Source organism: Thunnus maccoyii, chromosome 3 (genome assembly GCF_910596095.1).
Source record: "Thunnus maccoyii chromosome 3, fThuMac1.1, whole genome shotgun sequence".
NCBI lineage: Eukaryota > Metazoa > Chordata > Actinopteri > Scombriformes > Scombridae > Thunnus > Thunnus maccoyii.
The window spans coordinates 696,745-719,346 of record NC_056535.1 but is presented as its reverse complement, the minus strand read 5'-3'; the positions used below and the strand labels follow the sequence as shown (position 1 = coordinate 719,346).

The 22,602-nt window shown below is 39.7% G+C and overlaps 1 long non-coding RNA gene across 1 annotated transcript; it reads left to right on the top strand.

Moving 5' to 3' along the window:
• The first annotated feature begins 341 nt into the window (after nt 1-341).
• On the top strand, nt 342-2,406 carry LOC121894414. Its single transcript, XR_006095532.1, has 2 exons — nt 342-1,139; nt 2,158-2,406. It is a non-coding gene; the product is annotated as an uncharacterized LOC121894414 (long non-coding RNA).
• Nucleotides 2,407-22,602: the final 20,196 nt, after the last annotated feature.

The window sequence follows — 22,602 nt, the reverse complement described above, 5'->3', positions numbered from 1 at the left end:
AGTTCAACGAGTCAGGTGAGATTAGTTGGGGGGAGACTATGCAAATCTGAAGACCTGAAGCATGCCACCCTACATCCCATCACCCTACATCCCAGTCACCCTGGCATCAAACTCCTGATACAGGATTACAACAGTCATCTGCGCCACCCTGGCCCAGAGTGGGTGTTTGCAGAAATGCAGCGCACTTGGTGGATCCTCAGAGACCGTGAGGCTCTCTGATAATCTTTAAGTGCCTCAACACCTGGGCTGTGCACTTAGACCTCCTGACCAACATCGGCATCGCCTCCTTTTTGATGGCCCTGAGGAGGTTAGTTGCCGGCAGAGGGACTCTCGCTGAGTAGTTCTCGTATTAGGGGATGAATTTCTGGGGGAGAGAGAAGGAGCTGCGAGAGGCCTTTACGGTGCTGTCCCCAGAGTTGCAACAGAGTGTGACAGCCCCTCTGTTTTGCACTCCTTGTTGCTGCTGTGTTCTCTGTTTGCAGGGGCAGGTTCCTGAGCACACACTGATTAGCAGGATGGGACACACCTGGGCCTGGTGTGCCCCATGTATAAAGCCAGACAAGCTGCCAGTTCAGACTCTCCTCTCTCCCCCACACAGTCCTGCATTGTTTTTTGGTTCTTTTTCCTTTGTTTCACGATACAACACCCATACAGCATACACTCAGTCAACCACTCCCTATTGATTTTACAAACTACCTACTACCTACTCATTTGTTTTTGTTTTTTTTTTGTTACTTTGAGTACTTTGTTTTCACTAAATTTACTTTTGTACTATTGAATACTTGTGTGACTTCCCTTTTTTGCCACAGTATAGAGCCAGGCTGTGACACAGAGCCTTGCCAAAGAGAAGATAATCTTTCATTTCAACCCACCTGCAGTACCACACTCACACTTGGGAGAGGGAGATCCGTTCAGTCAAACAGGCACTTTACATGGCTGTGGGTGCTCAGGCACGAAGAGGTGCTCAGGATGGTGCTCACTGAAATGGAAGGCCTTCTGAATTCCTAATCCTTGGGTTATTTATCGTCTAGTATCACAGATCCAGATCCTGTGACCCCAAGTCTCTTGTTGATGGGGCGGTTCGATGGATCTCCTCCTCAGGTGGTGTATCCAGATACGGAGCTACTCAGCAGACACAGGTGGAGACACTCTCAGATCTTGACAGATCACTTCTGGTCAAGTTTCATCAGATATTATCTACCCAGGTTGATGTCTGCTGTCCAGAGAGTGTATTGGTCAGTTACGATTGTGTGCGTGTGCCCTTGAGACCTGTAAGCTGTATCATTAATGTTATCTGTTAATTTAATACAGGTTTTGTAGTAGTTGCTAATTCTTGCAACCTTTACAGCGTTGGTGATTAAGCTTGAATTAGTTGAATTAGAGCATACTCTGCTAGACTCTGCACTTGCTAGCTAGAATGCATGTGGTTGTTGATTAGATAGTAGTGATTATCTGAATGCCCTTTCTCCATGGTGTATTATATGCGTTGTGCATTGTTACATGCCAAGTAGTTACACAGCATTAAGATTATGCAATTAATAGTGGTTTAAGATTTAGTTTGTATGTATATATGATGCTCTATGTATTGTATATGATAGCTTAAACAATGTTGATTTCTTTTTTCAGAACTATACACACATAACCATGTCCATGTTTTGTAATGTTGTTTAAGGCTTATAGGGAGATAAATCTTCTGCATCCATGTTTTAACAGACACACCTGGAGTGAAGTTTTGGAATCAGAACCAGCCCTACAGAATAAGTTTATACAGTCCTTTGTTCTAGCCCTCAGTAACAGATTTTTTTGTGACTATCTGCCATAATTTTTTTCTGAAAATCCTGTCAGCAGCAGCACAGAGACACAGACAGGTCAGCTGCAGGTTCTGTTGTCATAGTGAAAGATCTAGCCATAAGTTCAGGAGTTGAATGAAAAATGATACAAACAGAAGTTTTTGAGACGATTTAGAGACACTGCTATTTTTAGTACAAAAACAAAATGTGTTTTCAAGTTGTCATTATGGGATACTATGTGAAAGATGGACCAAGACAGTCCATTGAGGTCTTGAGTGGTTGCTGATGACAGTTCAGAGATAAAATTGTGTGCAACATTTAAAGAGTGTAATATCCTTTCACACTCCTCACTGCTCCTCATTCCCAGGCGTTCCTTCAACTTGGTTAAGACCTGATCTGACAAGCTCTCCACCCAAGGTCACATGTGTTCTGAGTAGTGCCACAGAGCAGAGACATAGCCTGCAAATGAGAACAGTGCTGAAAGGACACAATGTATTGATGTAATGACCCTCTGGTGCTTTGGCTTGCAGACACTTCAAAATGAGAGGCATCAAACCCCACAGGCCAGCAGCCTGCACGAAATATTTTATATGAAACAATTAAAAACAAAACAATATTTCACAATCTCACTAGATTTTTTTTTTCACTTGGCCAAACAATGTTTTAGGACTCCATAATAGACAAAAAGACTAGTTAAGAAAGAGATTTTTGCAGTATAAAAAAGAAAACATACAGCAGACATATCTCAGGGACATAAAAAATTGTCCTTCACCAAGCTTGTTGTGCTGTTTGTTTTATATTTTTAGTCTGACACACAAGACATCTCATTTCAGGATACTGGCCTCTGGCACTGGCCTACAGCTCAGCACCATCTAAACATAACTGCACATGACATTTCCCCATGTTGCCCTAGCAGTTAAAACTGGGCCCCATGCTGTTCCTATTCTTTATGGATCACAAAATCGTTATATCATTGGATTTATTGTGGCAATGTACCGAGATACATCAGGGCCAAAAGTTTAAAAAATAATAATAAATCTTATTAAAAATGTTGCATTTTTCAAAAATAAAAAGAAAGAAACAAAAATACTGATTATTTTACAGATACAGTTTTGACTTCAGCATAGAAGGTTCAAATGGAGGGAATCAGCCCAATCGGCCAAAATTAAAGCTGCAATCAGTAACAAACTTCCCAAAGGTGGCCATGTTGTAAATAAGTTCTTATCCTGTCTACTATATAGTAAATGCATCGCGGAGCTCTTTGATGAACTCTACTTAAGTGCGGTTAATTAATATTTTCTCCAAAAAGAATTAGTAAAAGTAAGCTCTTTGACTGGAGTTAATGACAGGCTTATGAAAAGAGAAAAAAGTAATGCAATGGAAGGTACTATTATGATGCTAAGCTGTTTTTTGCCCTGTTTCAGCTACAAATGATCCAGTTGTGTGGTTTGTTTGATGTATTGCTATGCTGAGGATGAATAAGTGGTTTATCCTCACAATGTGTTGGTTTTTTAAAAGACATACACTTGTAGACTTATTGTGCCAAGTTTCATGTCTGTAGCTTGTTGCAGCCCACGGCAAATTGAGCAAAGGCATAAAAAGGCAGATAATGACGAATAGACGATGCCCACATGTATCAATCAATATGACATTTCAGATTTTGGTTAATTCTTGCCCCCAGAGCATGTGAACCAAAATTGGTGAAGTTTTGTCCATTGGTTTTTTGAGGTACACATTTGTGGTATTTGTCGTGCTCTCTATGTGTCAGGCTCAAAATGCTTTGGCGGAATCTACCAAGATCTACCAAGACTGGACAAATGGTCAATGACTTATGGCTAATTTCCTGCTAAACCCCGCCCTTTGTGAAGTTTTTTGATCAGTGGCAGCCATGTTTTTGGACCAATCTTGCTCATTTATAGTGTAACTGTCTATTTCAGTCCCTCAAGGCTGTATACCAAATTTGGTGCTGATACAGTCAAAATACCAAAAAACAGATGTCACATTGCTCTTTTCCAGTTTATGCAAATTAGCAAAAATCCATCATGGTGGACTTTTATGGTCCAGTTGGCCTTTTTGTAGAACACATTGAGCAGTTTGAGCTGTGGCAGAAGACAACTAATAATAATAAACTGGCACAAACTCAATAGGGTTCTACCTATTATTAATAAAAATAAATTAAAAAAATAACAAATGAATAAAACTTGGGGAAAAAAGTACACATTTGTCTGTTTTTCCTAGTATAATGATTTTTAGTTTACAACAACAGCGATTGTATGAATAAATAAATTAGCCTCTGATCAGAATTGAAATAATATTTATCAATCAATCAATCAATCAATATTTATTTATATAGTGCCAAATCACAACAAGTCATCTCAGCTTTGACTGGTTGGATTGAGAGAGAGAAAGAAAGAGGGAAAGGGGGGGGGACAGAATAACAACAATCATAATAACAACAACAACAACAGCAGCAACAGCAACAGCCAGGGAAGGATGCCAACAGGACTGTGAAGGACTGCAAAGGCACGGCCTGGAACCCAGGGTTTCCTGCGAGATGAGAAAGCACAAAAAAACTCCGGGGAAGAAGCAAAGTTACTGACATGCATTGATGTTACATGAATGCATACAGATGGAGAGGAGGAGGCGGAGAGAGGAGCTCAGTGCATCATGGGAAGTCCCTCAGCAGTCTAGGCCTATAACAGCATAACTAAGGGCTGATCCAAGGTGAGCCTGGTCGGCCCTAACTATAAGCTTTATCAAAAAGGAAAGTTTTAAGCCTACTCTTAAACATAGAGAGGGTGTCTGCACCCCGGACCGAATCTGGAAGATGGTTCCACAGGAGAGGAGCCTGATAGCTGAAGGCTCTGCTTCCCATTCTACTTTTAAAGACTGTAGGAACCACCAGTAAGCCTGCATTCTGGGAGTGCAGTGTTCTAGTGGGATAATACGGTACTATGAGCTCTTCAAGATATGATGGTGCCTTACCATTAAGGGCTTTGTAAGTTAGGAGAAGGATTTTAAATTCTATTCTAGATTTTACAGGAAGCCAATGTAGCGAAGCTAAAATGGGAGAAATGTGATCTCTTTTTCTAGTTTTAGTCAGTACACGTGCAGCTGCATTCTGGACCAGCTGGAGAGTCTTTACAGACTTGTTAGAGCAGCCTGATAGTAAGGAATTGCAATAATCCAGCCTAGATGCAGAAAAACTAGTCCATGCATTTGTTACTTACAAATGCATGGACTAGTTTTTCTGCATCTTTTTGGGACAGGATGTGCCTGATTTTTGCAATATTACGTAAGTGAAAAAAGGCAGTCCTTGAAATTTGATTTATGTGGGAGTTAAATGACATATCCTGATCAAAGATAACTCCCAGATTCCTTACGGTGGTGCTGGAGGCCAGGGGAATGCCATCCAGAGTAGCTATATCATTAGATAATGTGCCTCTAAGGTGTTTAGGGCCAAGCATAATAACTTCAGTTTTATCTGAGTTTAGTAGTAGAAAATTGCAGGTCATCCAGATCTTTATGTCCTTAAGGCATGCTTGGAGTTTGTTTAACTGATTGGTTTCATCAGGCTTCATTGATAAATATAATTGGGTATCATCTGCATGACAATGAAAATTTATGGAGTGTTTCCTAATAATATTACCTAAAGGAAGCATGTACAAGGTGAATAGAATTGGTCCAAGTCTCGTGGAACTCCGTGTCTAACTTTTGCCTTCACGGAGGATTCATCATTAACATGTACAAACTGAAATCGGTCTGATAAATAGGACTTAAACCAGCTTAATGCAGTTCCTTTAATGCCAATTAAATGTTCCAGTCTCTGCAAAAGGATTTGATGGTCAATTGTGTCGAATGCAGCACTAAGATCTAACAGGACAAGTATAGAGAGAAATCCTTTGTCTGTTGCGGTTAGGAGGTCATTTGTGACTTTCACCAGTGCTGTCTCTGTGCTATGATGTGCTCTAAATCCTGACTGAAAATCCTCAAATAAACTATTGTTATGTAGAAAGTCATATAAATGATTAGAGACTGCTTTCTCAAGGATCTTGGATAGAAATGGAAGGTTAGATATAGATCTATAATTGGCTAAAACACCTGAATCAAGAGTAGGCTTCTTAAGAAGAGGTTTAATTACAGCTACTTTAAAGGACTGTGGTACATAGCCTGTTACTAAAGACAGATTGATCATATCTAGTAAAGAAGTGCTAACTAAGGATAAGGCTTCCTTAAGCAACCTAGTTGGGATGGGGTCTAAGAGACAGATTGATGGTTTAGCTGAACAAATCATTGAAGTTAGTTCAGAAAGTCGACTGGAGAAAAACAGTCCAAATATATATCAGGTTTTACAGCTGTTTCTAAGGTTCCTGTGTTTGGGGATAAATCAGCGCCTGTTGAGGTCAGGAGGTGGTTAATTTTGTCTCTAATAGTTAGAATTTTATCATTAAAGAAGCTCATAAAGTCATTACTACTGAGAGCTATAGGAATACATGGATCAATAGTGTTATGACTCTTTGTCAGCCTGGCCAAAGTGCTGAAAAGGAACCTAGGGCTGTTTTTATTCTCTTCTATTAATGCTGAGTAATAGGCGGCTCTGGCATTACAGAGGGCCTTCCTATATGTTTTAAGACTATCTTGCCAGACTAAGCGAGATTCTTCCACTTTGGTGGAATGCCAAATCCTTTCCAATTTTCGCGATGTTTGCTTTAATTTGCGGGTTTGGGAGTTATACCATGGAGCTCATCTCTTATGTTTAATTATCTTCCTTTTTAAGGGGGAGATGGAGTCGAGTGTTATTCATAATGAGCCTGCAGCACTATCAACAAGATTATCAATTTGGGAGGAACTAAAGTTAACATAAGAGTCCTCTGTAGTATTGAGACATGGCATTAAATTCAGTACTGATGGAATTGCTTCCTTAAATTTATCTACAACACTATCAGATAGACATCTAGTGAGGACATTTTTGTCTAATGGTGTATAATCCAGTAATAGGAATTCAAAAGTTATTAAAAAATGATCTGATAAAATAGGATTTTGTGGAAAAATTATTAAATGTTCAATTTCAATCCCATAAATCAGAACAGGGTCAAGGGTGTGGTTAAGACAGCGAGTGGGATTATTTACACACTGAGAGAAGCCAATTGAGTCTGATATTGAGATAAACGCTGTACTGAGACTATCATAATCGACGTTCACATGAATATTAAAATCACCTACTATAGTTACTTTATCTGTACTAAGGACTAAGTTTGATAAAAACTGAGAATTCAGATAGGAATTCAGAGTACGGGCCAGGAGGACGGTACACTATAACACATAGAACTGGCTGTAAAGTTTTCCAGGTTGGGAGAGACTAAGAACAAGGCTTTTGATTGAGTTATAATTAAATTTAGGTCTAGGGTTGATGATTAGGCTTGAGTTGAAAATGGCTGCGACTCCACCTCCTCGGCCAGTCAATATTCATTCTGTTTATGTTGTTAAGTGACCAAGCCAAATAGCTTTACTTGGCAAAATATTTTGTCCCCAATTTGTCTCAGGGACAATGAAGCAGAGGGCAAAAAGTCAGATGAAGATGAAAACATTTGTAATTCAAAAATAAATGTTTGTGCATGATTTTTAAAGTGAAGATATTCAATTCCAAAAATAAACCTTAAATCTGCTTACTTCCTATAATGTTTATAAATATATATATATATATATATATATATTTTTTTTTTTTTATTTTTTTTTTTTCCTGTGTTGTGGCTTTTCATTAACACTTTTTATGCCATGACATTTTCGCTAAATTTGTCTCCATACAGTACTCCATTTTTGAACATTTTTCAAGCCATATGTGTTCCATAGCCACTCCTCCTCCATTGCAACCTGAACCCCTCTAAGGCCGTATTCAGACCAAATCTGGTGGTGCGGCGGAAACACCAGTCCTCCCATTTATTTGAATGGGGGTAGTGCGTTTCAGCTGTGGGCGTTTAGGCTGCAGCGGCCCCGCACCGGACTGCGGGTGGAAAGTTGAGCCAGAGTTAACTTTTGGAGAAACGCAACCCGACCTCACTGAGGCTGAAGGCTACAGTGGCCAATCACAGCCGAAGGACAGACTGATCAGAGCTGTAAAAGCCATGACAGAGAACAAAGATGTTACTAAGATGAGGGAAGGACATTTCTCTTCCTTTGATAACGTTAAAAGTAAAGTTAGACTTTGCTATCGGCTTCCCGACTCATTTTAAAAAAGATAAGAGAAAGAGAGAGAGAGAGCACCAGCGAGAGAGAGAGCAGCTGTGGTCGAGCGAGCTGGAGAATGAATGAGGAGAGGGAGCGCTGGTAGTGAGAAAGCCAGTGAATTAAATCAATAAAACACTATTTTCTGATTGTTTCACAGCGGTTAAGTTCCACAGCACAAATAAACACACCCACACCCCCACACACCTCTGCTCGACCCTGCAGCAGTGGGCTGCACCGCCTAATTTGGTCTGAATACGGCCTAAGTGTATACGTTGGTTTGACAGGGGACACTTTTTTCAGTATAGTTTAATAGCACCCTGATACTAAGTGGGTCAGTATCAGGATGCTGTTGAACTATACCAAAGTCAGAACCTGTCATAGTAAATGTATTTTATTTTATTTTACTTATTTTTTCTGTCTGTTTTCATTGAACCATAATGCTTGCCACATGTTTGCATCGTCTGAAGGATGATGCATTCTCTGCTTCAGATGTCATATCCATTATGTTTCAGAACACTTACTGAGACACAGAGGTTGTGCTGTCGTACCCGTCAGTGCAGGTGTTTACCCCTGTCCTGCTCCTTGGGGCACAGTACACACAGTACCTTCAATGAGAAGTGATCTGATAATCCAGTGATTAAATTATAACTATTAGTTATTCTTTCTTGTTTGTTAGTAAATATCAGATCAATTTATGTTTTGCAATCCTAGTTGGGCCTTTCACTAGTTGTTCTAGTTGGAATTTCTCTGTGATCATTTTTAGTTTTTTCCTCTTAGATTTATTGTCCCAGTTCACATTAAAATCACCCATAAGTAATAATTCTTTGTTGAGATTGCACTCTGAGATTAAGACTTCCGTGAGTCTATTATAGAAAGTGTCATCTGTCATCTAAATCCAACTCTTCTGACAGGTGTGCCAAGTTTCGTGAGTTTTCAAGCATCCCTAGCCCCTCAAAAACAGCTTCCTGTTTCATGGTGAATAATGTGCTGCCACAGCAACAGCCTTTCATTAAAACTCAAAAGCTTCTCCATTTAGCATCATCAACGTCTTACAACTTAGCTGACCAAATTTTAGGTGGATCTGGTTAACCTGCTAGGAGTAGTTAGAAATACTATGGGGCCTATAACTTCCCGTTGCCAGTAGGTGGCACTATTACTGTGATTCAATATTGTCCTGTACATGTCTTCAGACTGGGACGCTAATCAAACATGTGAAAGTTAGGAAAGATCTGACCATGTGGACTTGAATTACAACGGTTTGTTTTGCAATGGCGAAACATCGAAATTCATAGTGTTCATAATATAGAATCATCAAGGTATTAAGGCTTCTCTGACCAAATTTGAAGTGGATCTGTTCAACCTGCAAGGCACAGGTCATAAAAGTACAGCACCTGTAACTTCCTGTTGCCAGTAGGTGGCACTATGACTATGACTCAACATTGACACATAGGTGTGTTCAGGTTGGAACGCTTGAAATTTGGGGCAGATTGAATGATGTACTTTCTAGTTACAACAGCTTCCTGTATCATGGTGTGACGTTGAAATGCGCTGTGTCACTACAGCAATGGCGTTCAGTGAAACCTCAAGATTTTGATAACTTTTCATCACAAAGGTCTTTAAATGACAGTGGCAAACAGTTTGCGAGCATTATCATTCTGCGAATTAATAATCTGTGACAGAAATAATTGTCTCGGCTCTTTATTGTAGTAATGAAGATTCACTTTGACCTCTTTACAGAGGTCAAAGTGAATTTGAAGTTTAGTTTTGCGCCATCTACACTCAGCTTTTCAGGTGAGCAGTAGATGGCACAGGGGCAGTCCTCCACGGTGCCTTCTGCCTACCAGAAACAATTTTAATTGTAACTGGTGCAATTCTATCAGCAATGTATAGAATTTTAGAATTAAAGTTGTCCATAAGATCATCAATTGACATTGATTTAGATTGAGAGGAAAGTAACGTAGAGATTGCTTGAGAAAAGGCTACAAAACTGTTTTCACTGAAATAGCGTTTCCTGACAATTTCAGATCTAATGCAAGTGTCCATCATGACAGCTATATCAAAAACACATGAATGATCGGATAGTGCAGTGTCAAGGACACTGATGTTGGGGATGTTAAGGCCTTTGGAAATGACTAGGTCCAGTGTATTGCCTTTGTTGTGTGTTGGCTCTTACATGCTGGGACAGACCATAGTTTTCTAGAATAGTAGCAAGTTCTTGTGCATTCTTATTTAGGTTATTGACATGAATATTAAAATCACCGGTGATCAATACTCGGTCGATCAATAGTCAGTTATGATAACAGAAAGCAACTCTGCAAAATCATCAAAGAAGGACAGTGTTCCCCCTATAATTGTACAGGCCTGGTGGGCCACCGGGCCAATGAGAAACCCCACCAGGCCAAAAAAATCTTTTTTGAATGCCTAAAATAACGCCAAATATCCATTCATTCGGAAATCAATAATCATATGTGGTTTGGAGCCTCTGTGCGACACTGTTTCAAAACGTGAGTCAACCTTGGTGTCGTTGCCTGGGAAACTCTTGATGTGATGCAAGTGCCACTGCTATCAGAGTCCCTTGCGAGAGTGTATGGGATGCAGGTTAGCTAACGTGAGCTTGGCATTGCCTAAAAATAGAAAAAGCTCTAACGCAGGTGACGGACAAACAAATATATCAATGTTTTTCTCCAAAATTCTGGAGTCAAGCAAAAATACAGAAATGGAAGAAGTGAGAGGGGCAACTTATTTTTATGCAATAAATGCAGCTTATTAAATCATCCTCTCCTTGTGACCACTTTGTTTTAAGTCTTGAATATACTGAGCAAACAAAATTTTGAATGCAAATATAAATTGCAGACCCACATGCCTCATCCCTTTTGGGTTTTTTTGGTGCATACCACCAGGCCTGAAAAAAAAAATAGGGGAAACACTGAAGGCAGTTATTGAATATCTTGGTGGCATATAAATAACCAGTGTATGATTTTGGTATTGCCATTAAGTATAATAGCAAGATATTGAAATAAGTTAAATTCACCAAATGATAGGTGTTTGAATTGGAGCTCATCTTGGAATAAAACAGCTGGTCCACCTCCTCTTCTTTCTGCTCTAATTGCATCAAAAAAATTGAATATAGGGGATGCTGACTCAATAAGAGTAGCTACTCTATTATCATTTGATTATCATTTGTCAGAGTGAGACCGTTTCTCTGTATTGGCCTGAAAGAGACTCTACTGCACACTTTTATTACCTGCAGGATTGACTAATGTAATGCTCTGCTTTCTGGTCTCCCTAAGAAGAATATATCACAACTACAATTACTGCAGAACTCAGCTGCACATGTGTTGACAGAGACCAGAAAGAGAGCACACATTACACCAATTTTAGTCTCTGCACTGGCTACCTGTCTGCTTCAGAATTGATTCAAGATCCTTCTATTGGTTTATAAAGCTCTTAATGGTCTTAGTCCTACCTATTTATTAGATTTGCTGTTATTTTATGAACCTCCTAGAACCCTCAGGTCTTCTGGTAGTGGCCTTTTATTATCCTTAAAGTAAGAACAAAAGCCATGGTGAGGCATCCTTTCATTACTATGGTCCACGTCTCTGGAACAGCCTTCCTGAAGACCTGAGAGCAGCAGAGAGAGCACTTTGTGTTACACTGTATTTTTATGAAAAGTGCTATACAAATAAAGTGATTGATTGATTGATTGATTGATTTCCATCTAACCAGGTTAAAAACATCATGTCTAGTTTATGGTTTGTGATAAAATCATTAATTAAAAAAGATTTTCCTGCAAGGGATCTTACTTTCACCAGAGCCATGTGTCTTGTAAAGGGTGGGGAGGTTTCCTGTTGGTGAGCGGAAATGGCCAGGTGAGGGCAGGTGATGAGGGATAGTCAGGGCAAGGGGGTGTTCAAGACTGAGTAAAAAATAATGTCAGTTAGAGTGCGTGATCCTAGGCAATTGGGGTGTATGCCATCAGGGTGGTAAAAGCTTAGACATTTCCAGAAGAGGTTAAAATTGTCAATAAAAGCTACTCTACAGGCTGCGCATGTTCACTGCAGCCAGGTGTGGAGCCTGAGAATGTGGCAAAACTGACCCACACCGTGGTTGTGTGGGGGGATGGGCCTTTACTACAAAGACGGATTTGGGGTTAGTGAGGTAACTTCAGGTTAACTCTGGGTTTTTAGGGTTACGACAGTGGTTCACTTCTTACAGGGGTACATCGCCATGGTAATTTACACTGTACAGCTAACCTGCTCCAGAGCAGGTTGACTTCAGAGGGTCAGATCATAACCTGTCAACACCCCGACCACTGACCAATCAGATACCTGGAAAAAAGAGTCCTCATTCCTACAGGATCCTGACATGGACAAAAGTCAAAGAACACTTATTTTAATATTTTATTAGCCTAAAATTAGAAGTGTAATGAAAAAACAGGATTGTTACACCTATTTCCACTTTTATTCAAATACTAATACAAATAACTTTTCTGCCTCAACAAACAAATTAAAAGTAATATTCTTCCAAAGACAGCAGAACAAATGACTAACTCTATATAATGATAACTGAATTACTGTAATAGTAGTTAATAAAAACTTGTGGCTGTGACTTGGCAGCCAAATGAGCCGTCACATCTTTCTAATTACAGCAGCAGATCTGCCAAAGTAGAAGCAAATAATGTGAAGCGCAACAAATGTGTACTGTTACTGTACAGTCATGTAAAGTCTGTTCATCTTTACTGGTTAAGATATGATTGCATTTTATTGATCCCTTAAGGGAAATTCAGGTGCCACAGCAATTATAGGGAGCATAAAAATCCCACTCGTTTTGATTCCTGTGGAAATAGAAGTACAGAGTTGTTTATTGCTCCACTCCACTATGTGAAATAACTAAACTAAAAGTAAACTAAACTAAAACTAAAGGGAGGAAACACTGAGCGTTGAGGTCTCTGGTTTCTCTACGACATGTATTTAACAAGCTACTGAGACTGTTAAATGATAGATGCATGGAAACAAATCGCTGACATTGTTGGTTCATTAGTACAGCAGCTATGTCAGAAAACAACTGTCCGGTCGGAGCAGAGTCTGTATATTACGTGCTTGACATTTGTTTCCCTCTCCAGTCAAAAATGTGTTTTTCTTGTTACTTCACTGTGATGTTTGAGCATCACTGTGCAGAATTAAGCATGTGCAGTTTGTTTTCCTTTGCTCTGTGCTCTCCTACAATCTCAGAAATTTACACAAGTTTGATGTGGAAACCAGGGGCAGATCTACCGGGGTGGCATGGGGTGGCAGCTGCCCTAAAAAATGCCTGCAACCCCAGCTGCCACACCAGTTTTAGACAGTGTAATTCAAAAATATGTATATGAAAAGTTGTGGCTGGGCAGAAATTTTCAAGAGCGATGTCCAGGTGCAAGTGAAAGTGCAGCTAGAGATGACGCTCCCTGTAGACTCCTAGATTCAACCAGAGCTATGTATGCTGCTGCTAGCCGTCCCTTAAGCAGGCAGCAGCTCCATTTTCTCCCAGCCCCGGCAGCTTTCTGTGCAGCCTGCTAAATATGTGTGTATGGGACTGCCAACGTCCACTAGTAGAACAGTCGCAAGGTGGATAGTGGTGGATTGTTTTGTTGAAGTGTGTTTTGTTTAGTAACTTTTATTTGATTGTATGAGGGATGGATTAAAACTGAATAAACCCAAATTTTCACTGGTGCTTACGAGTGTCTGTAGCTACTAACATCTCTGAAACTGTTCATGCTGCAGACAAATGTCTAAATTTCAGATCAGTCATGCAAGTGTGACAAATGCACCTATTTCAAAGAGCACAAATCACTCATTCCAAGCCCCAAGCAAGAGGTCACATGAGTCAGCAATGCAGTGACAGTTCATTCAAATCTTACCTGAGAGTTTTCAAATTTTCAAATTGAAGCTCAGAGAAAAGGACTTTTGCTGTATAATCAACATTTCTGGATAAACACGGGCTATCTTGGATCGTTAATAACAGCATGTGTGGCTAGTATAAGTATAGGTATAAGTGACACAATTGGTTAATATCGTCTTGATATGTAAGTCTCTAGGAGCCAATTTAAACCCTTAAAGAAAGCATGTATTGACATAATTACTGATCACTTTGAATCTTTTTTCAGAAATCTGTTGGGAAACATTTTGGGACATGCAGGAGGTTGAAACAGAACAACACACATTCATTCAAACTTTCCATAACATTCAGTGTTAAGTTGTACACCATTATTAATAATGATGATTATTAAAGGAAAAAACAGTAGTTAAATCATTCTGAATCTTGTAGGAGACAGAAAAAATGAAGAGGAAGGGTGACATCACTGTTTTTTTTCTACCAAAGAGGACACCTACTAATGAAGAGAGAGATACATCAGGAGAACTGATGATAAAGGAGAGCAATGGAAGGCAAAGATGACTACAATGATGATGAGGTGGAAGAGGGAGAGCATCACAGAGCTGAAACCACAGAGATGAAAAAAGACATGTTTTTGGAAAAATGTCTGAAGATTTGGAAATAAAACAATTTATTGATTTCTATATATTATATGTACAGACAAGTGACAAACCCCTAAAGTGAGGGGATCTGGTGGCTATCCTAGGATGAAACATTTCTATCCTCATGGGAGTGGTCTCTCCCACGATAACAGTTCACAGGGCAAGAGGGGTCAGTGAATTGTTTGAGTATGAAATGATGTGAATCATATGCTCTGGCCTTTGTAGTCACCAGATCTCAACCCAATTGAACACCTATTGGAAATTTTGGACTGACATGTTAGACAGATCTCTCCACCACCATCATCAAAACACCAAATGAGGGAATATCTTTTTGAAGAATGGTGTTCCTCCACCTTGGCACTGATTCTACAAATCTCTGGAACTCTTCTGGAGGGATTAACACCATTATTTTTCTTTTTTTTTTTGGTGCCATCAGATTCCCTCACTGTAGGGGTCAAGCATTCATGCCCATACTAGATTTTCCTTTAGTCACCTGTCTGTATATATGTCACCCCTTAAAGTTTCCATGCCACCCCCTTGCCACCCCATGAATATTTCTCTATATCTGCCCCTAGTGGAAACTTGAAGCATTCAAAGTACATACACTGAAAATGGACATTACAGTGAAGTAGGAGACATTTTGCTTCCAACACATTGTATATTCTGGATTTTTGAATGAGGGAGAACAATGTGGAAAATCCATGCCAGACAGAAAGTTTTCAAAGCAGATTATTTTATATGCTTAAAATTTGTCTAGAGAGTATCTTTTAAAGTAGTCCCCAGACATATGCTATAAAGGCAAATGTACATCTCCCCATCTATTAAACTGTGCAGATAAAATGTGAGAAATTGAACTTAAAGCAGCTCTCTCCTATTCTTAAACCAGAGCTGTTTTTGAGAGTCATACAGGAAAGGGGCGAATCGGCTAAATCCCACATCTATCTTCAAAGCTGCTTGAATTAATTAAAAAGACATAATGTTAGTCAAGATTAGGGATGCACCAAAGGGAGCTTTGTGCCTGTGTTACTTTGGAGGAAGTAAAGCGATTATGAATGTCTTCACATAGCTGGCCTTGGCCATGAGTGCTCCAGATGGAACTGTTGCTTGTGGCTGTTGCACCCATGTGCCTCTGTGTTGTTACGATGGCTCTTAAAGCATCCTCCTCAGAGAGCAGATGAGCTGTGGAGAGAATACAAAAGTGATGCAAAATCCTTATAAAATCCCCTAACAAAGCCAGATAAGGTACTCTGAATTAAGGGAAGCAAGTTCTTTCATGCCATTTCCCTGCCATTTTCTCCTTGATAGTGTTTCTTAAAAACTACAGTGCTCACTTAAGCTATATACTAGTGATGCAAATCTTGAACAATTTTCTAAACCGACAGTAGGCCACCTTAACAATCAATCGTTAACAATTAATGAAATACAGTGGACGTTTTTTCATAATGAAACCACTGACATGACATGTTCGACACATAATCCAAGTACATTAGGAATTTAAAGAACAGATCAAGTAAACACCAAGTTAAACACGGGAAACAGCTGCACAACATCCAGCTTCATTGGAGGACATCTGACTTCTTTTGGTAAGTATTAAATATGACTGCACATTCTGAACATTGGACTTGACTCAGCTTACCAGTTTTCCAGCTTTTTGTGTGTTGACTGGACGTGAATGGCAGAGGTTTCTTGAGAGGCTCATCATGACAACAACATCAAAGCGAGCGTCTTGGTGAAGGCGAAAGAAAAACATCAGGGAGGATGAGTTGGTGTTCAGAACAGGCTGAGAGCCCAAGCCCACTGTCCACTCCTGTCTTACTTGCGGGCATCCAGTCCTTGGAGTGCAGGATGGACGATCTTAGGGTGAGTGTTGGATTCTGACTTCTAACATGGGAGACATGTTAGAAGTACCAGTTAGACAGAGGATGGCATCCTCTGTCTGGTACATGGCTCACCCGCAAGGTAATAAATAAAGCTGTCCAATCATTGGTGTCATTCTGTTTACCATGTGGATGGAACTCAGGGGTCTGGCAGGTCCAAAGGTGGTGGAGTTTGTCTCATGAAGACAAACAAAACAACAACACAACATCTGACCATCTCATGCCGCACACTCTGCCTTCCCTGGGAGTTTTCTTTGACTGTCACCTCCGCTGTGCACATACCATTGCAGGCAGATGCTCATCCGATGCTACACTGTCAAAGCTGCATGGGTTTAGCTTCCCTCCATAGTGAGTGGGGATTTTGGCAAGGTAAACCCTAGAAAATTATGCTGAACTTCTATTAACACATTACCTGTCCCATCAGAGGGGTAGGACTCTGGACCTTGTTATTCTCTATTCAAGGAGGTTTACAGGGCTCTTCCACCATTCAACATGGCAAACCACAATGCCATCTTCCTCATATCATTACGTAAACAAAGGGTGGACGGGAAGCTGTCATGACAATAGAGGTCAGGTGTTGGACTGTCCTGTTGGACGTCCTAAATGGTGTCAACTGAGATCTGTCCCAATCTAGCTCTGACAACATCAGTGAGTCAGCAAAAGTTGTGACAAGTTTCATAGCAACACTGGCTAACGATGTAATCCCTTGAGGGACTGTGGTCATTTCGGAACCAGAAAACATGGGTTGATGGATCTGTATGCGCTGCTTCGGGTGAGCATGCTGCTGCTTACAGCTCAGGACTTTCTGTCAGAGACATGGAGGAATCCTACATGCTAAGATGTGTGGTCAAAGTTGGCAGACTCCATTTATTGTCATTATTGCACACTAACCTTTTAGTATGCCATCTCTACATTTCACTGCACATAATGAGAAATATGAGTATGACATATAAATTCTTTAGATTTAAAACTTCAAGTATTCCTTTAAATAGTGAAAAATGTCAGTCACATTATGTTCAATGTTCCATATACCAAGTCCCATATTTTCTAAGACACAATGGCATTTCTTTTTCCCTGCCTTCATTACAAGCATTAGGCAACAAACAAACAAAATTAGAAATAAAGCAGGTATAACAAAATTGCTTTCACACAATCTAAAAGTTGAGCTATATTTTCTCTGTCTAATGTCTAATTTGCATATTAAACAGCTATTTATTTTGATTTGAAATCTTTGAAAAGCCCTGATAAAATAAAAGCTAGGTAGCAGCATAATGTAGCCCATGTGTGATTATTCTTATATTTTCCACTTACCTCTTATCTGAGCTTAAATGAACCAGTTCTGATTCAGATTCATACAGTATAACCAAGGTATTGTGAGCAGTATGCCAGTGGATTTAAACTTGTTAATTTACCATCGTCTCTGTGCCAGAGGTGACACAAGGACAATTTCTCATCAACTTCTATTCTTTATGCTTTGCAGAATTAAACCGACACTTTAAATGTGGGATTTTTCTTTTCCATTATTAAAGCCATGTGAACTTGAAACACTTTTTTTATAAAGCTTGGTGAACTTTAATCCCAATCTGACACATTAAATCCTCAATCTACAGAGAAGTGCTGAGGCAGCCGAAGTGTTGGGCAGATGTAGAGAGCAGTTCCTTATCTATCACAGTCTGACCCTTTTTCCTGTGCTGCAGTCTCTCCATAATGAGAAGTTCTGAAGCTGCAACAGGGTATTGTAAAAGATGGAAATGTACCTTGGTCTGTCTATCTATCATGGGAAATCAATTAATAGCAGGTAATAATATTGTTCTGAAACAGAAAAATTACCTCAAACAGCAAATGGACTGTACTTGTATAGCGCCTTTCTAGTCTTCCGACCACTCAAAGCACTTTTTACACTACGAATCACATTCACACGCTGAATGGTACAGGGGCTACCATGCAAGGTTCCAACCTGCCCATCAGTAGAAATCTAATCATTCATACACATCCACACACTGATGGCACAGCCATCAGGAGCAATTCAGGGTTAAGTGTCTTGCCCAAGGACACGTCGACATGTGGACTGGACGAGCCGGGAATCGAACCGCCAATCTTCCGATTAGTGGACGACCCGCTCTACCTCCTGAGCCACAGCCGCTGTCAATATGTAATCAGTTTGATTGATGGATCACTACTCAAAAGCTTCTGGTGATACTGAATTTTTGTCTACAAGTTAAGAATACAAAAATGATGAAAACAGTTGTTTAAGAGACCTTGTTATACATCATATGATTTACTCTCAGCCATTTACGGTGGTCATTGTGCTGTCACTACTCACGCTGAGTCCAATACATGAACCACTGAGGGGACTGTGAATCAACATTTAGTTGATATTGTGAATCAACATTTTTTTTTAATTTCAATATAAAAACATGTGTGATGGTAAATACACACCAAGTTCAAAAACAACACCAATGAGACAGTAAGATCCCCAATTATATATATTTACGCTTTCTTTTTGCAATAGAAGTAAAAGCATGCTAGACAATTCATAACTGGATTTGAGGCAGTTCCTACAGAGAGAGGAAGAGAAAGTCCATCAATACCTGCTGAGGATCATCCACTCATCTCTACACGCTATCATTCGCTGCTCTCAAGCTTCTGGGGACTGCAGAGAAGGAGACCTTGAGTGTCTCTATGGCAGGTTAGCTCAGGGTTAGGAGCCAGAGCATACATATTTACAGTGAAATGTCATTATCAGTGACTCACCCAGAGAGCCTCCTGCTGAATGTGTGTATTCAAGGAGAGGTAATACCAGCTGTAGACTGTTATATGGCTGAAGCGGCGGAAAGAAGGGGAGGGATATGATCTGAACCTGGATCATTTATCACTCCAGCGCCTTTGTGGCTCAGAGTTCAGTGCAGAAGGTTGCATATTTCATAGTTATTCCACTCAGTCCACCTCGTACCCACATCCCTGCAGAGGGGCCAGTGAAAGGAGCTGTGATTTGAGTTGTGAGGACGGCTGGGAGTGACAGAGAGAATGAAAAGCGGGACTTGGAAGCCCCCTCATTCATTCACCTATAAATAGACCATGCATGCATGACAGATGGATAGAAACTTGGAGATACCATCGACATCTGCTCTTCTGAACTCTGCCCATACAGGCCTCGCTGCATGTTTTTCATTACCTTCTCCCCTGCCACCATGTGCATGTGCACTGGTGAGAGAAATGTGAGAATTTCGGCAGTCCCAAGTGCAGCCATGTTACCAAATACCTTTGCTGTTGTAACAACTTTCATTCTGGGCTGCTTCAAGGGCAAAAAAAGAGTTTATTCACTCATGAAAATTCTATTTCAATTAAAGAGCTTTACTGCTAACATACTGTCTGGCCTAAGTGAAAATATCACTTTAATTAAAATATGTAATATGTGTTTATATGCCAACACAGGCTCACAGTTGGAACGAGCGCAAGGCAGAAAGAAAATAAGGCTGATGTGTTCTCATGTGTGCTGCAGCTGCTGGCATACCAGTGCTGCCACTTATTTTTTGCAAACAATTAATATAGGATAATGAATACATTTAAACTCTGTAGTTCTACTCCTCCTCTGCCTATCTGAAAGTCCTCATTTATACCTTTTAATATATACAGTATCCTTTAATAACCAGACAAAAAATCGGGTATGGAAATTTGCTGGTTAGTGTTTGAAAAGTGTTAAAAGTTGTTTCGTCAAAATATTTAAATGATGACTGAAGATATCCATGCTGTGTAATGTAAGCAGGACTGTGTTTAAACTTGCTTTAAAATGTTTTCATGAACATGTGTTATTTTTTCACAGCTTATAGGATGTTGATGTATGCCTACTATGTTTAGGAAGGAGCACACACGGCAAAGGACCTCCGGTTGTCAGATGGTATTTTACACACTGATTATATTCATACATGTCCTGAACTCACTACTGAAAAAATTCTGAGACTGCAAGTGGCATAACTGAAAACTCACTGTAATGTTCCTTGTGATGTGACAGAAAAAATATTTTGATTCTCTGAACTGAGTTTGAACTTTTATTTAATAAAAATGTCTGGACAGATTTGATGGAGCTCAGGATGCATCCCGAGGACAGCTGCATTACTTCAAATTATTTTATTGTTTAACTTGGAATCAGTGAGTAACAGCTTTCCAGTTTGATGTTTAGAAAATGCAGAACATTAATTACTGTAGATCCTGACTGATCCTGTTGCCACGTCACACCATTTAAATAATTAATGAAGTTTCCTCTGCTGTGCTTTCCGCGCATAAAGTGGTGCACAGCCCCTCTCTCAAATCAGAGACTGTAGATGAAACACACGTGTCATTCCTGCTGCTGTGTGATGACTACAGCTGTTTAATAAACATGGAAAAGACCCCACATTCTACGAGTTGTTGTGGGAATCCGACAGAATGTATTTCTGAACTTTGGCTCAAGTGGATGATATTATTGGTAAGAATCTTCCTTAAAAATAAAAGTGTTTTTTTTTTTTTAATTCTCCTGTAAATCTGCAATAAATGAAGAAACGTGTAGCAATATGAAGGGGGCAAAACTTAACAAAATGAAAGGTGTTTTATGATTTTGGAGATGTCTGTGTGTGTACACCTCTGCCAACTGAAGCCACGACTATTGCACTGCGTCTGCAATAAGAGGTGGTCTGAGCAGGTTTTATTGCAAACGCAATTTCGGGCCAAAATGAACATCAAAATTGCACTGCACCACCTAATTTGCATAAACACAAAGCTTTAAACACACTGCAGCTTGTTATATAATTCATGTGGTGGTGCTTTCACAAATAGGAAGCATTATGGTGTAGCATGTCAACAGGGGAGTACAGCATATTAATCCTATTATAAAGCATATGAAGTAAATTAAGATGCTGTCCCACCTTTTGTGTGGTATTTAATCTGATTCCACACCTGAAGTCACGGCCTCATGCAAGAACATTCTTCTCTTGAATGTCTTTTACTTTTATCTGTGAGGTTTGTTCGAACAAGTGTTCCAAGACGGATTCAACAGAATCTCTTAACTCCACAAACTCGCTGTCAATTGCTTGCCTCAGCGTGATGAATGTCTCCTTCACATGCTGCTTTTGATCATTGGCATAATCGACGCCCCTGAAATTGTCATACAAGGCTGCATGTTCTGCTGTTTGTGTGGGTAAGCTTCATTCACAAAAATTTTACCAAAGAGTAAAAAAAAAAAAAAACAACAGGTAGTTCCGACCAAGCAATCTGATTGGTTAAGTAGACATTAAGAATGTGATCAAATCAGCATGACAGCACACCTAGCCATGCTCAAATGAAAAATTCCTCATTACTAAAGATATTACTGTTACCTCTATTACTGCATCACTGTTGTGCCAATAATGATGGTAAAGCAACCCTCTCATGTAATATTGCTTAATTTCACACTGCATGAGTGCTCCGGCAAGCTTTTCACTTTTTATACCATTCAGCCCTCTAAGTTCCATGCCAAAACAAAGCCCTCTTTTTTTCTTTTCTTATTTTTCCAACTTTCTCCTGACCAACCCCTGTTCTCCCTGCGATCACTTCAAAAGGTGTCAAGTCAAGCAGAAAAGAAAATCCTAGCTTAACAATTGTTGCACGATGTGCAGCATATGTTAGCTGACATCTGTGGTTTGTTTACACGGGTAAACATATTCGTTCATCCAACCCATATGAGAGTATTTTTGCTCTGCTTTCTTGCTTGGTTAATGTGTGCATATACAAACTACTACAAATATTAACAAGCAAACACCACTTTATTTGGGCACTTTGTATATATGGTTGGTTTTATACTGGATCTCTTTTGGAGCCGTTAACACATATGATGGCTCGGTCCTCTCTCTAAGTGTTATTATGTTTCAACTTAAACTCGCACTGTAAGCCCTCAAAGTACATGTCTAACAACTAGTCCACCTTTTAAGCTGACACTATAATTTTAAAAGACAGGTTATGTTCATTCACTTTTCTATATGACTGTCCAGCTCCTGTTCATATGATGGTGATATATGAAGGTGAAATTTTGTTCTTCTCTGCATCAAAAAGGCCTGATACCAGTAGTTTATATGTTCCTTTTGCTACCTGTGGTCTCATTCTAGAGTTTGTATCCAGTTTTCAAAGCCCTGTTGTAGGGTTGATTGTTTTGTGGATTTAGAGGTGCTTAAATTTGCTTTTGTATAC